This window comes from Lepisma saccharinum, chromosome 24 (genome assembly GCF_977018435.1).
Source record: "Lepisma saccharinum chromosome 24, izLepSacc3.1, whole genome shotgun sequence".
Classification (NCBI taxonomy): domain Eukaryota; kingdom Metazoa; phylum Arthropoda; class Insecta; order Zygentoma; family Lepismatidae; genus Lepisma; species Lepisma saccharinum.
In genome coordinates this window covers 30,491,755-30,508,535 of record NC_139252.1, presented here as the reverse complement: position 1 = coordinate 30,508,535, position 16,781 = coordinate 30,491,755, and the positions used below count along the sequence as shown (strand labels likewise).

The 16,781-nt window shown below is 33.9% G+C and overlaps 1 long non-coding RNA gene across 2 annotated transcripts in view; it reads right to left on the bottom strand.

Annotated features, from left to right (window-relative positions):
• The window catches only part of LOC145978446 (uncharacterized), a 430,067-nt gene extending 414,516 nt beyond the window's left edge, over window positions 1–15,551 (bottom strand). For both annotated transcript variants that reach the window (XR_014440692.1, XR_014440693.1), the window contains exon 1: window positions 15,431–15,551. This is a non-coding gene — a long non-coding RNA (uncharacterized LOC145978446). The remainder of the gene's footprint in view (window positions 1–15,430) is intronic.
• Window positions 15,552–16,781: the final 1,230 nt, after the last annotated feature.

Here is a 16,781-nt window from a genome sequence, read left to right as displayed (position 1 = left end):
CAGGCTCCCCCCTCTCGCCCCTTCTTCCACCTCCCGGCAGCCATTTTACTTTTAGTGCCATGCGAGCGAAATTAAGTGCAATTTAATTGCAGTTTAAGCGATACTGCGTTTGTTTATTCCCTGCTAAAGTGCGCGAATAGCTAATTGGATTTTATGGATATCAGTGGTGTACAATTTCGGATGCAGTTTTCTTTCAACAAGCAGCAAGATACCGTGTTCGTCTTCTGTTACACTTCCCCCACCCCCCTTTTCTCCCCTCTAGCTTTTTTTGTGTTCCTTCCCCCCCCCCTTCACTTGTTTATAGGAAGTCGATCTTTATAGTACAATAAGCTGTAGAAGTTATGGTACTCGTAAGTTTTATGTTCTGTTATTCCGGTTTTTCTCCTCTGTGAAATCCTAGACACAGAAATCTCGGCTAGAGCAGGTAGGAGGCATGAACTCAATCAGTGCTAACAGAACTTAGAGAAATAAGCATTCTTGCTAGTAACCAGCTCGTAATGAGAAACAGTTAGTTACTAACCACGGTAGTTGCAAATAAAGTGTCAGTTTTCGTCATGAAACGTGCTAAACTATTTTTAAAACATTACGATTTAATAAAAAAAACTCATTGTTTCATCACAACAGCAAGCATGTTTATAAAAAATCAGTTTCAAAATATTGCTTCTTGGTAATTTTCAAGATTGTTTTTTCACCAGAATTTAACACGATAGTTAAATTGCTGTCCAAAAAATTAAAACAAAAATTAATTAACAATATAAAGTAAGGAAGTATAATAGACCTTTTGGATGGATACTTTCTTTGGATTATAATTTGAAAAGGGAGTTTCTCGAAAATAATACTCCAGTGAATTCGAATACTGATCCTTTATAATCTGTTAGCTTAATTTCTTAAAAATATATAATATAGATTTGAACAATATTTAAAATATCTTCGAAATTTGCGTGTCTATATACACACTTTTTTTTTGTTGTGATTAACGACATGACTTTGTAGTCTGTGTTATTGTGTTAAACATTGTAACCAAACGGGAAAGAAATATAGCTATTTCACAGTTACAGAGTAAATAACTAAACAGTAAGCCAATTAATCTAAGAAAGGTTCTTTTAACTCTTCTTGAAATAATTATGTAAATCTTAATGTTGAAAGTACAGTAGCTATTACGCTAACAATGTCAACAATTATGTGCAGCATGAAATGAATTTATCATTAAAGTACACAGTAAAATATTTGCAATCATTTTGCACCTTTATAGAGATCGTAAGAATTGTTATACAAATGTTTATACCTTAAAAATTACGTTCTACTTGAATGTTAGTGCCTTGTTCTTCTCACCGAGATCCATAGATTAAATTTTGGTGCATGAAAGGACTGAAAATATGTTATCTTAAATATCAATGTTACAGATATTATTGCATAACAACAAACTGTTGATACAAATTTGTTCTTGCAAACTAATGTCAATCAGTTCCAAACTTTCATGGGTTAATTTAACGATTTACACATCTTTGTATAGAATTTTATCTCGGCACACTTTTTGAGCATTGTAGTAAAAGTGACCAAAAGTATAGCTTCTAGAAAATATAGCGAAAGTGTGGAATGTTTTGTTTTCAACGGTGTAGAATTATTAGACAAAATAAATGTTTTAGAATTAAGTAATTAATTTTCATATTGAGGCGAACATTTTGTGTACCTAAATTTTTTAAGCTTTCGTGACATTAATTCGTGTGAATTAACAGGGTTTCTACCAAAATAACAAGTCCAAAATTCTTGACTTCTTCATGACTTCCCCTCCTTTTTCCTAACATTTATTTAATTACCCCTACTTAAGATATACTTACAAAATTAACAAAATAGATATTTTTTATTCAATGATGAGGAATAGCCATATTACTTTATTTAATATTTTTACAAAAGTCACGCATATAAATCCTAACAATAATTCAGTCCAAATTTTTGATTTCCAAATATTAAATTTAAATTTTATCAAATCACAGTACAGGTATATAACAATGTTAAGTCCACTGTACTGTAAAAAAATAGTAAAAATTATTGACCAAAAGCATAATTTCTTGACTTTTTCTTGTCTGGTAGACACCCTGCAGTCAGATGTTCGTACTTCGTTCATCATAAAAATCTGTTTAATTAGAATTTTAGCTTTTTAAAAGAAAAATTCAACTTAATCGCACACTACTATCTAACTCAGGCCAGGCTATTAGTAATAATTGATTTTTTAAAAAATATCAGTCACGATGTACACTTCTACGTGTACTGATAGGACAAGCGTGTTTAAAGGAGCGAAACTTTCCAACAAATACATATTGGACTTTCCACATGCAAAGTTTACTATCAGAAAAATATATCGTCAAGTTGCCAAACGTTTTTATGGTCTGGTGTGTCACCTATCATAGCGGGTTATCCCTTACCACCATATTGCAAGTTTTATGACTTTAGTTTAGGGTTCTTTTGACCATTCTTTCGAAAGTCAAAACACGAAGCTACCTGATACACTGGTACTTTCCAACTTTATTCTCAAACTTTAGTTGACCAGACAGTTTCCATTTTTACGAGCCCCGTAAATGGACAGTTAACCATTTAACAACTGTCACTTCCCGTATAATCATAACAAAATCCTAGATCTTATTTTGACATCTTGCTGATTCTGGGGGGAAAAATCATTTGTAAAATGCAGCCTAGAAAAGATATTGAAAGTACTGTGGAAATCGTAACATAATTTGCACATATGCCCACTATCACAATATTCTGTTGGCGATGCTTTCAGAATTTTGAAGACACGCTAAGAAATGTGCCTTTGATACTTTTGCTTAATATATTGTTTCAATATAGTGCTATAATGATGACTATTATATTTATGCATGTGTGTGTGTTATACATTTTCAAAACATCCATTAAATATATTTTAGTACTCTCTTCACACCTCAAATAAATATATGTAATTGCAGTCTTCAAGCTTTAAATAAATGTATTTAGGTGCTGTGTTCAAACATCGAATAAATATATTTGCACTCCTTGACCCTAGAATAAATATATTTAAATAATATAAGGCTGTCTTCAAACCTCGAATAAATATATTTTTTCGCACTCTTCAGATCTTGAGCAAATATATTCATTGCAATCTTCGACCCTTGAATAAATATATTTTATTGCAGGCTTCAAACCAAGATAAATATATTTTAAGTGTTGTCTCCAAATCTCGGATAAATTCATTTCCAATCTTAAAACTTCGAGTAAATATATTTATTGCAGTCCTTAGACAGAATAAATATATTCAATGGCATTCTTAAAACCTCGAATATATTAACTTGCAATCTTCAAACTTCAAATAATATATTTACTTTCAGTCTTCAAACCTCGAATAAATAGGATTTAGTGGCAGTTATTCCAATTGTAAATTCGCAAATTTTCTTATGCCAGAGGTATTTTATTTTTTTAGAAAATTTACTTTCACAATGCTGATTTTTTAAAAAACAAAACTTCATATTTGTTTTCTGACTGATTTAATTGCGTTCTTGACATTTTTCAAAATTATGCACAAGTCACTACATTGCCTTCATGTAAATATAGTTTCTATAGGAAGATAAAATGTTCCAAATAAATGTCACAGGGGTGGCTGTTGCGTAAGTTGCTGTCTATAACTGTTAGGCACTTAATGTTTCTGATCCCACGTTAAGCAGTAGGCCCAGTCCAGATCAGCCTTTCTGTGCATAAAATGGACTTATACACTAAAACAAACTCATCCCATTCGTTTCCATTCCAAACTTGTAGAAAGATAGAAACAAATTCTCAGTGTCCAAGAATCAGTGGCGTGCCCAGGATTTTCGATGGGAAGGGAGGTCCGTCTTCATTTTGCCATTTTTCCTGAATTTGAAGTTCTTTTTTTAGGAATACTGGGTCAAAGAGTGGGGTTATAGCCCCCACAACCCTCCTTGGTCACGCAACTGTCAATAATAATAATAGCAACTGAATAATAATGTGTTCTGATGTTCAACATAATTAACATGGAAAAGCAGGGGCGCAGCGAGGATTCCTCTCCGGTCCCAACATTTGATGAAATTAAAAAAACAGCGTTTTTGGAATTTAATTCTGAAATAACTACTTGGAAGGTACCCATTTCTATTAATAATAATTTTACTTTTTGCAAAAATGTTATCAAAAACAGTAAACTTACATAGCAAAAAGTTTAGCGTTTTGTGACAAGTTACATAATTATAAATGAGGTGAAATCTTCGAGAAACACTGAAAACATTACGTAAAAACACTATAATTACACACTATTTCGACAGTTTGTACACATGGCAATTTACCCACTTCAACATCTACGGGACTAACGATTAAGGCCTTTCGGTCTTATCGCGATTTTGTAAAAAAATGTTCTTACATACAGGACACACATGCAACATTTACATGTGGCTTCATTTACCTTACCTGCATAACATACAAACATGAGCAAATCACCACAAATTAATGTCAAAATATATAAATAAATTCTGCTTTTGTTTTTGTGCACAACTTCTTGTAAACCACAAATTAATGTCAAAATATATAAATAAATTCTGCTTTTGTTTTTGTGCACAACCTCTTGTAAACCACAAATTAATGTCAAAATATATAAATAAATTCTGCTTTTGTTTTTGTGAACAACTTCTTGTAGAGCAATGTAATGTGGCAAAATTCGGGAGATGCCCGGCCCCCGTGAACCCACACCCGGCTACGCCACTGTGAAAAGCGACTTGGAGATAATGCTCCGATAAGTATAAAAGAAGTAGTAGTAATAAGTGACAAATTATGCCGGACCATATGTAAAAAATGACACACGCTGTTTTCACGGACAGAAGAAGCAGGTTTAATTAATCTTCTAAGAGAAACAATGAAGATGTATTACATAAAATATGTACATTAATATGTTTAAAAGGAATATTTACATGAATTAAATATTGATATTATTTACAGTGATAAATATAGTAGATTGATGTTCAACTTCAGACATTATATTTCGCAAATACACAGTTTAATCATGAAAAATTGACCTTTTTTTCCTCTGAACACATGCGTTGACGTATGCAGAAAGAGTTCAAAGATGATCAAATGTGTCCGAAAAGTGTTACACGACTATTTTATGCTTGTCATTTTTTTTATGAAGTCAGAATAATTATAAAATTCTTAAGATGTAAATAATGCATTTATAGAATTTATAGTATATTGGTTTCGAAAACTATCTGTATTCCTTAAAGAGTGAGAAAGGTAGAACCTTCTTCGCACACTTTCTGCACATTTCTTTTCCCACGTTTTGTTTACAAAATATATTCCAAAGTGTTCAACACTTGGTGAAATTAATATTTCAGCAATCTTGTGCAATCTTACAGGACAACCACATGTTGTGTTAAAATATGTTTTGTTTGTTTGTTTGAGTTAGTGTTTTAAGTGCACTTTATGCACAGTAAGGCTAATCGGGACTGGACCTACAGTTTAAAGTGGGATCTGAACCACTATGTGCCTCCACCGGGTATCGAACCCGGGACTCCAATATGTGTTTTTCTTTGTGTGATATGATCAACGCACCAAAAATGTATTTAAATAATGGTGGAAATTATAAAAATCGACCTGAGATTTTTAATTTAGTAACATTTTGTCGTATCACCGTCTGATGTAAAAAATTACAGAAATTTCATAAATTGTTTTGAATTACATTTTAGCACACACTGAACAATAAGTAGACAAATCTTTCTTGTACGCATTCGGTCACTTTGTTGTCCTAGTTTTATTACACTTTTAACACAACACAAAACTAACTAACTCTCTAGCCTTCTTAAACACGAAGGTTCATGGCTGCAGCAACACAGGCCTTCCATCTGTCCCTATCTTGAGCAAAATCTATATACTTTAAAGCTAATTTTGCTGTGTTAACACCACAACACAGCAAAATCAAATGGGCTGAACCTTGGTAATTCCTTGATTGATTCATTTGGTTAATTTTACTTCACTTTTCTGCCACGTTTTGCTAATCGCGAAGATGAGGAGGATGAGTGATGATCTAATTTAGAAAATCTAGTGGTCGAAATTACAGTCTTTGCTTCTTCATCAAACATCTGTGTTTACAGATACTATGTTGATATTGATACATTCAATAATAAATTATTGAAAATACATCAACTGAAATAATATTCTAGAAACACGTTTCAGAAACAATTAATATGTACTATTGCTCTTGCAAATAACTAAACGGGTTTCAAAATGTTGTTCCAAAACGCACCAAAAGAATGTTACAACCGTGTTCAAAAGTTTTGTACACTTTCAGGAGCTAAAATGTAATTACCATTAAACATTTCACTTTATACAGTTTCAACGCACGTTTGAGCGCACAAATAGTTTCTGCGAAATTCTTTACTTTCCTCTTTTACAAAAAAATGTTATTAAATTACTCCGAAGTTAGAACTAGCATGAATTTTATATTTTCCGTTTTTCTTTTGTGGCTGCTAAACTCCGCTCTTTCAATAATGATGAAACAAGTTATCAGTAAAATTTTCTCCGGTGCTTGTTCAAAAAATGCATCTTTTTTATGTATTTCTCCCATCTCTATAGCTTTTTAAAAATGAAATTCTTTGCTTTTGATTGTTTTCATATTTCTGTAGAAACAATATAAAAATATTATAATTATAAGGAAAATAAACTACAACACAAGCCATTGAAACGTGGATTATTATTACAGTATGAGATTTTTGATGACGTAATACTTTTATTTCTACACTTTTATGCTTGTTTTATTCTACTGATATATAAATGATAGAGTGCACCATCAATAAGAATTATTATATCCATGGCATAAACTTCGCTATGGGGGATTCAAATAGGTCAGGCGACCCCCCTCCCCCAAGGAAATTTGGATATTTCCATTTAAAATTAGAAAAGAGAAATAATATAGCCGATAAAACAAAGTTCAGTTCACCAGTTTCCCAAAGTAAAAAAAAATGCATTTGATGGAAAAAATGAGGGTAAAATGCAAGAACCATAAAGAACGCCATGTTTTTCATTTTCCATAACTTAATCTAAAGAATAAATTGTTCCACAAGTTGACAAAATTCCAATAATATTTTTTTTATGTGAGAGTTTACACACTGTCAAAATACTTTTTCATGAACAAGGGGTGCAAGAGTTAATAACAATAAATTGGCAGTAGAATAGTTAATTATTATTATTAGTTTTAACTAATCCTGATTGCTATTTGATTATTGCTATTTAGTATTAAATTCTATTTAATTTCATTCAATTAGTTCAATAATAATTGCATATTATTATCATAAGTGCAACGAAAATACTAAAATTTCCTAGAAGAAACAAACATTTTTGAGCGAAATGTACTAAACGCAGGATCTGGAAAATATTAACCCGTAATAACAAGTTTGCTATTCATTGTATGGAGGCAAATATTGTTTTTATATTCACAAACGTATTTGTATGAAACTTTTTTAAAAATTATATGTGAATCTATTCTGCTGACGAAATGTCAAAAATTCTGTATAAAGACCACACACCACAAAAATGTATTTTAAATAAATTGATCACTTGGCGATCGATTTCAGTACACAAAATAGTTGTCTACTTGATAACATTTGAAACCTAATGCTGAGCTAATCGGGATTGAATGTACAGTTTAAAGTGGGATCCGAACCACTGAGAAATGTGCTTCCACCAGGAATCGAACCCCTGAACCTTTCAATTACAAGGCGATAGCGTTAAACACAACTCAAGTCTAGAAGGTCCTACACTCAAAGATATTTGAGACACACGTGAATATACTGTAGATATATTACGAATACTGAAAATCCAAACAGTAATAACAAATTGGAGAATATGCTCCGTGTTTACTACCCCTTGTACAGTGGGATCCATGAGTATTACCGTGCAAATTGTGCATCACCATGTTCGTGAACTTTATTTGACCCAGTAAGAGCTTCAAGAATTAAAAGAAAACTCAAAACAAGCTGTTGACAACTTCTGCACCAGCATACATAAAAATCCATGGCTTAAAAACACGCAGGATGCAAGAGAAAAATTGATGAAAATAGTCATGGACAATTTGCACGGTAATACTCATGGATCCCACTGTACTAATTCCCAGGCAATTATTCCTAAAAAAGTTCCAAACTTTAAACAGGATTCGAACCTTGGATTCCCTAGATTTGCAGCGCAACTAAAGATTCTTGCAAACGGTTGCCACCCCACTTCTTTCCGCCATCATGCGGCACTCAAAACGTGAAAAGAGAAAGCGGATTCTTCTGATCCCTAAAGAATTCAACCAGGAATGTTGTGGGTAATAAATTGCACAACGTAGCTGACCCTTTCCCCCCGTCGGCAAAAAGAGGGTGAAAAGGGTGCGCGGAAGTTTCCATTCCTACGCCGGGTAGTGGAAGTTTTCGCCAAACGACGTTATTTCGATCCTGCCGATAGGGGCGCTAGCGTCGATGATATGGCAACTCCGCGAGTAAAATATCTCTGAATTAGTGGATGATGATGGCACTCAAGTTTAGCTGCGGTTCTGCAAGCAGGCTGCTCCCTTGATAGTAATCAGAATCTTGCATAGACATTGTCAATTGGTTATACATTTCTTTAACGAACTAACTAATGAAGATTCTGTATATTAATGACAGTACTAAAATCGTGATTATAACCAGTCTGGACTACCAGTTAAAAATCTAAGCGATAACAACCAATAAGTATTAGGAGTCTTCGGTTTAGAAAAAGCTGAAAATAAGCATCCTCATGCGTAGTTCGCGTTCGTTCTTGTCCAACTATCGATATCTCGGAAGCTACAAGATCGATAAAGACAAAATTTGATGGACTTGTAGACCTACCAAAACACACCACAACGCGACAAAAATCAACTCGATCAGCAACTTCGTCTGACCGTGAGGGGTAGTAGTCGATCAAAAGTGGCCTATCTATATCGGCAATGTAAAGATTAAAGTTTTCTACAGATGAAAGAACTTGGCAAATGCTAGTTTATACGGTCTGCCTATAGGGTCAAACAATTCTAGACTGTTCGGGAAAGAATATTTAGGTCAAAAAATGTAATTTTACAACTAACTAACTCTAACTATCTAGCCTTCTTAAACCCGAAGGTTCATGGCTGCAGCAACACAGGCCTTCCATCTGTCCCTATCTTGAGCAAGATCTATATACTCTTTTCCATCCCTACCGATTTCCTTTAGGTCTACCTCAACGTTGTCCCTCCATCTTCGTCTTGGCCTTCCTACAGGTCTCTTACCATCAGGTTTCCCAACAAGAATCCTGTAACTCCTCTTTCCTCTCCCATTCGTGCCACATGGCCTGCCTACCTAAGTCTTCTGGATTTAATTATTCTAATAATATCTGGACATGAATACAAATTATGTAGTTCTAAATTATGTAACCTTCTCCACTCACCTGTCTCCTCGTCCCTTTTAGGTCCAAAGATTTTCCTAAGGATCTTATTTTCAAATACTCTCAATTTATGTTCCTCTTTCATATAATACTACAGGCAAAATTACTGTTTTGTATATTTTAACTTTTAGTTTCTTAGATATTAAACGAGAAGACAAAAGTTTATGAAGAGAGAAGTAACATGCATTTTCTGAATTAAGCCTACTTTTTATTTCCTCTTTAATATCATTTTCACTTGTTAATATTACTCCTAAGTATTTGAATTTGGAAACTGGTTCAAACGAGTTATCAATAATTAGATTTTGATTATTACCTAACACTTGGTTTCGGCCTGTAAGCATATATTTAGTTTTCTCTTTGTTAACTTCCAAACTTATCTCTTTACAGATTTGAAAAATATTTTAGCATTATTCTTAATTGTATTTATATCATCCCCTAATAAGTCTACATCATCTGCATATGCTAACAACTGAGTCACACCGTTTAATTTTAGTCCTTCGTTAGTTTCTTTTACCTTCCTAACAGAATATTCTAAGGCAGAATTAAAGAGCAATGGAGATAATGCATATCCTTATTTTAACCCATCATGAATTGTAAATTTGTCAGACACATTAATACTCACGCGAATTTTACTTTCTGTTTCACTGGTGCATATTTTTATCATACTAACAAACTTCTTAGGTATTCCAAACTCTACTAATATATTACATAATTTCTTTCTTTTGACCGGATCATATGCTTTTTTGAAATCAATGAATAGCTGATGGACATTTTGATTATATTCCCACTTGTTTCAAGTGTCTGTCTAATGTGAAAAATTTGATCAACTAGTCTTGTTAAAAGAATGTTAGATAATATTTTATATGTTGTTGAGAGTAGAGAAATTCCACGGTAATTATTGCAGTTCATTTATCACCTTTTTTAAACACAGGAACAATTATGGATTCTTTCCACTGTTGAGGGATTTCTTCTTTATTCCATATTAAACAAATTAATTTATGAATTTGACATATTAACGAATTTCCACCATATTTAATTAACTCAGCTGGTATTAAATCAATGCCAGGTGCTTTGTTATTCTTTAGCCATTTAATAGCATCTTTAACTTCAGTCAAGTTAGGTTCTGGAACTAAAGGTTCTGCTGTGTAGACTTCATTTACTTCAGATTTATCTCCTACATGGACATTTAAAAGGTCATCTATTTAGAATATCGCTTGGGTCAGCTAGAAAATCACCGTCTTTATCTTTTATCAAGTTTACTTTAGGTTGCCACCCGTTTCTAAACTCATTTCCACCTTTATATAAATCTCTGATATTTGTGTTTTTTCTGTTTGTTTCAATTTCGTTAATTTTGTTTTTCAAATAATCTCTTTTGTTTTACTTCAAAACGTGCGCTTAAGTCCTCGCTTTATTCTATTATAATTGCTTAGATTTGTATCATCAGAGTTATTTAACCACCTAAGTCTAGCCTGATTTCTTATTTCCATTAGATTATGACATTCATTATCAAACCATGGCTTACTTTTTCTTGGTTTATGGTATCCTATACTTTCTTTAGCTGCTGATTCTATTGCATTACGCATGTGCTCCCAATTCTTATTTACGTCTCTTTCATTTATATTTTCATCATCATTTAAATCGTGAAAAACATCAAATCTATTTGACAGTTTAATTTGGTAATCTTTCTTAATTCGTTCATCAGCAAATTTTCCTGTATTAAATTTTAGAACTTTTAGATTTTGTTGATTATGATTTATCACTGCGAGTCTTTCTCTTAATTTAGCAATTACTCCCTGTGTTCCATAATTGTAGTCCGGTATGCCAAAATGGTGACTTTTTATTTATGTTCTTTTGGATACTTGATCGGCCAATTTGTACTGATGCTTGAGTAGTAAAGTTGTATGACTCATTCCCGTGTTTAATTTTCTTCTTCTGTAAACACAAGTGTCACAGTTTGAATATCGGACAAGTATTATGGGACAACAAACAAAAGTGTACCGGACAATAATTATGGGACAGAGGGAGTACTAAATAATGGTCACTGGCACAGTCAGCACCTCTATGTGTACGAACGTCAATTATACTAGTATGCCTTCTCTTATCAATGAGAATATGATCTACCTGATAATGAGTTTTACCATATTTGTTTAAAAGTGGTACTTTTCACAATTAAATTCTTTGAGGTTGCAAAAGTAATCAATCTTATACCATTATCATTACTTAATTCATGAAGACCTTCTTTACCAATCGTGGGTTTAAATGTCTCTTCTTTGCCAATCTGTGCATTACAGTCACTTAACAGAATTTTCATATCATACTGAGAAAATTTATCAAAGACCTGTTCTAACTCTGCATAAAAATCATCTTTAGTATTATCATCTTTATCTTCCGTTGGTGCATGTATGTTTATTAAAATAATTTTACACCACCTACCCTGTAAAACTGCATATGATATCCTATCATTAATAAATTCTACTGTTTTAAGAGCCGAGATAATTCTATTATTTATGAAAAAGCCTGTTCCAAAATTATGATTTTCAGTACCACCATAGAAAAAAGTATAATTTTTAGTTTTACAATTTCCTTCTCCTGGCCACCTAACTTCCTGGACAGCTACTACATCTAAATTTATACTTAACTATCTCATTAACTGTACACTGACATGCCCCAGGCCAGTAAAGGCTCAGAACATTCCAGGTGCCTAATTTAATATCCTTATTCCTAACGTAGATCTTATCCTTAGTCCAGGGACCTCCCAAAGTAGTCACCGCCCGGAGATCCGGGGACTATTTTACCTTGGGAACATCCATGGCCTCATGTTGCTGGTTCTTGACATGTCTTTTTACAGTGCAGAGTTGTCAGCTCTACGCCTAACCCCCCAATATGAATGGAAATGTAATTTTACAGCAGACATTAATGTTTATTCATTTAATCCCAAACATCACAGACATGATATACAGCTTAGATCATCACTGCTTAGAATCTTTACACATAGCCAATGTGAATGAACAATCTTAAATTGTCATTTGGATAAATGTTCAAGTATTGTACATAATTAGGTTAGAAGGTAGAAGGAATTTTGCATATTATTTCTGTATTTAAACTTTTCCATTTACTCTTGTTTTCCATTGTTCCCCACCCGTGACAGCAAAAAAACAATTAATTTCCCCTTTAACTGTTACATTTTCCCTTCAACGCCTACGATATTCAAAGGTCAATTACCTTCTCTCCTTTTTTAAAAATAATTTACTTTTCATCATTTGAAAATTTCCAGAAATTAATATAAATTACTTATTTAAGTAAAGAGGTAGTGTTTTATCTGTCTCACCCGTGGCACAAAATCTGGGAAAGTATTCTATACTAAGGCTAATTCTATTTAATCAGTGTTAAGTTTCATATTTTATTGCACAGAAACTGTAAGAAAAATGTTACTAAACTATCAGTAGAATAGTTACTTTAATATAAAAATGTAGTACAGTGGGATGGATCCATAAGTATTATTCTGCAAATTGTCCATGACCTTCATTCTACGTATTCTTAAGGACAGATTGTTTAGTGTTTTGTGTCAGATCTTGAAGCTCTCATTAGCTGCACAAAACAAAGGAAGTAAACGTGGTGATGGACAATTTACTTGGTAATACTTATGGATCCCACTGTACGTGTTCCACCCGTGACAATGGAATGATCCTTATAATATTTTGATTATTTAATACGAGTACAGTGTGACTTAAATGAAGCAACTGTAAATCGCAGTTTGTGAACACACTAGGATTAAAAGTCAAACACATTTTCTACGCTTCTCACAGAAACCATTCGAATTATTAATATGAAATTCGGTGGGTTGAAAGAACCATCAAATCTTTACATGACGCGGTCTCTACCTCGTCGACCCGTCAATTTGTAACTTCCGGTTAATAATTGAAACCAATCGCCAACTATCGATTATTCAGTGACTGCTCAATATAGAAACATGAAATTCGGTAGACAGACACGTCTACCTAATACTAACCTAACGTGATATACGGATTATCTGTCTACAAAAGTAAAACAATCGATACATGTTTAAATTTCGATATCTCGGAAGTAAAGATAGTTACAAACATGTAATTTGGTGTGTCTAAAAATATATAAAGTATCATGTTATTTCTAGAAAATTTCCCGATTGGTTCGCCCAACTATCAAATTATTCGATATCTGTTGATTGCTCGTTTACTCTCAATTTGTCTGCGTAACTCACAATTTTACTTATTGTGCTATCGACCATCAGAACAATATTACTTTTGCATAACGATATTCATTTGCAGCGGAAGTCCATTTTCCGTTTGAACTTCCTCCTCTTCCCCCCTTTCGTCTCGACACCCGTCCTATTGGCTAATAATCGCGAGGATAACATGAAGGAAGCGAAAAATTGATTGACAAAGATACGGAAAATAAATTAATTAGAAGGAAAGATGAAAAAATAGAGAAAATTGAGGATGAAATTATAATTACATGATATTTTAAGAAACCCCACATCCGGGTGTAAGATCGAACCCGGAACCCTCGGTAACGAGATCGTGAATTGAGTGCTAAAACGCTCAGGGCTAGCCAGGCGACTGATTATGAATAAATCTATTGTTTTCAAAGTTAGAAAATATGCAAATAACTCGAAATGATAAACAGAGACCCAGCTTCAACTCGTGCAATACTAATACAAATAATAATAAATATTATTAAAAGCAAATGACACATTTGTGAAACTCGTAGTAATGTGTCAAGAAAATCAACATTTATCGGTAGCTAATCTAAATCATTCGACAATAACATAAATGATAGGCTATCCTTCTCATGTTATTTTCTTGCTTCTCTCCTGCATATTGGTATATGCGGAAGGGGACGTTTTGTGGAAGTGGTGTGATCAGTAATGCGCTCCGGTCGCCTTCACTCCAGGGTATCCATTTATTATAGATATATATTTATTTATTGGACAACTGTGGGCAAAAATACAGTTTGATATTTTTTACCTAGATTGATTGTTTGTGTACTTTATGCCCAGAAAGGCTAATCGGATCTGGATCTACAGTTTAAAGTAGTATCCGAACCATTGTGTAACCCGGATCCCTTGATTACCACAAGGCGGTACAATAACCGTGTTTAAGCAAGTGTACATTCTTCGTGATTCACAGAAACCGTTGTGTTTGGAACGAATCGACAAAGAATATTTTCTTTCATCTGCTTTGCAAACTTTTCACGGGTTAGTTATTGCGTCGTTTAGTTTCACGCTCTCTTTGGTGCGCACGGCGCCAGGCGACCCCCTTCCCCCTCAACCTGCTTCGTCGCGACTCTCTCGGCATCTCTAAACCTTTACAAAGCTGCAATGATTGTACTGTTAATAGTTTCTCATGCACACTATGAAGTCAGACGTTGTCGGTTTGAATCGGTGCTGCGCATGTCGGTTGAATTGCACTCCATTCAAAAATAGGGGGCAAAACCACTAAAATGTAATAGTCTGTTTGATTAATGAAATTGCGTAGTGAACAAATATTCACTCTTTCGAATTTGAACCAAGAACCCCTACAAAGCCATGACAATTTGGTTCGAATTCCAATTATGGTTATTTGTGCGTGTTCCTTCATCCTCACTGTCGCGATTAAACCGCAGGCTGAAAAACAAATGTTAAATAAACCAAACCAACGACTTCCTTTCCCCTTATTTCCGTGTGGAGAGAAATAAAAAAGTACATTTTCTAAATAGTTTATAATTTATGAAATTATCAGGATTCGATTACCCCCCCCCCCTTTTCCACCAAAAAATCGTATGTCGCAGGACGTGATTAAAGTAACACAGGGCTAAAAATCTTCATACGAATATTCAAAGATAAGGTTCCAAAGGGGGCATTCATTACAAGGACAGAAAAACAGGACAGCACAAAGCTGTTCTGGTTCTCATCCAATTAACGATCAAATTAGAATTGTACATGTTTACACGTAACAAACATCAGTAATTTTCCACTCACCATACTGTAGACAAGACGCTGCTACAAGTTGAACTAACACTTTTCTTCCTTTCAATATGTCGTCATTAGACATGCATGTATGCGTACTTCGACAAGACCTCGCAATCCTACAGCAACTGACTCGCAGCAGCACAATGTTATGACGCATTATCTATCGAACTTCAAAACAGCATTCTCTGCACAAGTGAGCTTCCCCCGCCCCCTTACTATCGAAAGGATTTACACAGAGCACAGAAAACATCCTGTGACCGAGCTCAAGCCATGAAGCTGTTAGAACAATCAAAGATGCAAGTTGAAGCATGTTTGGTTTAAGCGGGCTAACAATTTTGCCTTTGCACATCTTTACAAAGTTAAAACCTTTGCGCTTTTGTGAGTTGACAGTGTAGGGAAGTAAGTGTGCTTCTTTGTCAAACCCAGTTACACAGACAGCTACGAAAAGTTCATATCTCAAACAATTGCGTGACTTCTCATTTCACGTCGAATTTCTTAGGTGATTCACGAATAAAAAGGGGAAGTTTGCTTCTTGCAGAGACAGGTTCATTATGAAACATTATGAAAGCACTTCGAAACTTCCATTCCTTACATGAAGTTTTACTTTAAAAAATTGGATATTTAGAAAACTGAATGTAGTACACAATCGGTTATTTATTTCTAGCTATTGTACATGGCATATAGCCTACGGTAGGCTAAATTGCTTATGAACGTATACAGAAAAAAGGTTATATTTGAATTAAAATATGTTTGGTTAATCTTTCAAGTAATCGTAAACAAAATAAAACAAAATGTTGTAGCCTTTACTAACTCAAGACAAATGTACGATTACCAAAATAATTCGGTTCTGGCGAAGAGTTGTCTATTCCCCCACCCCCTTATTGAAACAAATATTTCGAACTATAGTTACTCAAAACAAACATTTTTCACTGCGTGAATTAATGATTAGAGTCCACTTTATGCACAGATGGGCTAATCGGGACTTGGCCTACAGTATAAAATGGAATCCGAACCACTGTACAATGTGCCTCCACTGGGCATCGAACCTGGGACCCCTTGAGTACAAGCCGACGACTTCACCGGGTAATAATGCCTCTTTCGCAAGCATTCGAAAATACCTATATATAGTCGGTGTGTGAATTTTTGTGTCAAAGATTTAACAGTTCGCTGTTCTTGTTGAAACCGTTCAAATTGTTATTTGTGTGTGCTCTACAAATTAGGTATATTTGAAAACCTATTACAAGATATTAATAAGAACTTTTATGGCATTAACTACGTTTGAGGTTTTTTCAAGTCCATTTTATGCACAAATAGGTTAATCGGGACTGGGCCTACAGTTTAAAGTGGGATCCGAACCACT